This window comes from Mandrillus leucophaeus, unplaced genomic scaffold (assembly GCF_000951045.1).
Source record: "Mandrillus leucophaeus isolate KB7577 unplaced genomic scaffold, Mleu.le_1.0 Scaffold510, whole genome shotgun sequence".
Taxonomy (NCBI): Eukaryota; Metazoa; Chordata; class Mammalia; order Primates; family Cercopithecidae; genus Mandrillus; species Mandrillus leucophaeus.
This window is the reverse complement of record NW_012105476.1, coordinates 588543-589852: the sequence shown is the minus strand read 5'-3', so window position 1 is coordinate 589852 and position 1310 is coordinate 588543. Positions and strand designations below refer to the sequence as shown.

The 1310-nt window shown below is 42.4% G+C and overlaps 1 long non-coding RNA gene across 1 annotated transcript in view; it reads left to right on the top strand.

Annotated features, from left to right (window-relative positions):
• LOC105551221 overlaps positions 1 to 1310 on the top strand; it is a 14929-nt gene that overhangs the window by 1100 nt on the left and 12519 nt on the right. The gene's annotated exons all lie outside the window — the stretch shown is intronic.

Sequence of the window (1310 nt, the reverse complement as noted above, 5' to 3'; positions counted from 1 at the left end):
GTTGCGGGCGCCCTGGGCGGGGGCTGGGGGGAGGTTCCCCGCGGGAAAGGACAGAGCTTTGCGGGGCTGAAGGGTAAGTCGTGGGTTCTGGGTGTATTGCTGGTTGGTCGTAGAACCCGCAGAGCGGATAGGATGTACTTCACCGGCATTTGTGGACACTTCCTTTTGTGATCTGGTTACCACGAAGTTTTGCATGTGTTTCAATAAACTTGAAAAACGTCATAGTCTCCTAATTTTGGAGCAAATCTGAACAGTAAAATTACGAAACCATAGAATTACCAGTTTTTCCATGTAGGTCTCAGGTTTTGCTCTATGTATTTTGAACTTTTTAGTTGCATATGAATTCGCACTTGTGATCTCTTCTTAATGGATACTTACTTTTTCCTTTTATTCTTGATCCTTTTTATTCCTCCTCTCCTGACTTCTGGTGGATGGGTAAAAGTGTTCTGGTTTTTTGTTTTTTTTTTTCTTCTTTTGCTTATTTGGAACTGATGGCATATATTTCTATTATATTACGGGTTACTCATATGTTTAGCATACATTCTTTTTTCTTTTTCTTTTTTTTAGAGACTGGGTCTGTATCCCGTGCTAGAATGCAGTGCCACAATTATAGCTCAGTGCACCCTAGAATTCCTGGGCTCAAGCAATCCTCCCATCTCAGCCTCCTGAGTAGCCAGAACTATAGGCATGTGCCCCCAGGCCTGGCCTTTTTTTTTTATTTTTATTTTTTTTAAGTAGGGGAGCCTCTCTATGTTGTTACCCAGGCTAGTCTCAAACTCCTGGCCTCAAGCAATGTGCTGGCCTCTCAAAGCACTGGGATTACAGGCACAAGCCACCACACCCAGCCAACACACATTCTTAAGTATATATAATCCTAACGAAGCCTGAGTGAATTCAGTTTTGTTTTGAATTCTGTGTATGACTAGGATCTTCACATGCCTTACCACCCAGTGAGCACCAGTCTCTCCATCTTATTATTGTTCCATGGAGTTTTAGCTTTACTGTTAAAAACACACATGAAAAAACATTTTCAGTCATCTGTTCATCAAATTTATTTGTGTATTTTAACTTCTGTGGTTAAAGTAATTTCTTATGTATTGCCTTCCCTGAGGTTTTTTTTTTCTTGCTGAAGTATATCCTTTAATAATTCTTTCAGGCTGGGCGCGGTGGCTCACGCCTGTAATCCCAGCACTTTGGGAGGCCGAGGTGGGCGGATCACAAGGTCAGGAGATCGAGACCATCCTGGCTAACATGGTAAAACCCCCATCTCCACTAAAAATACAAAAAATTAGCCGGGCGTGGTGACGGGT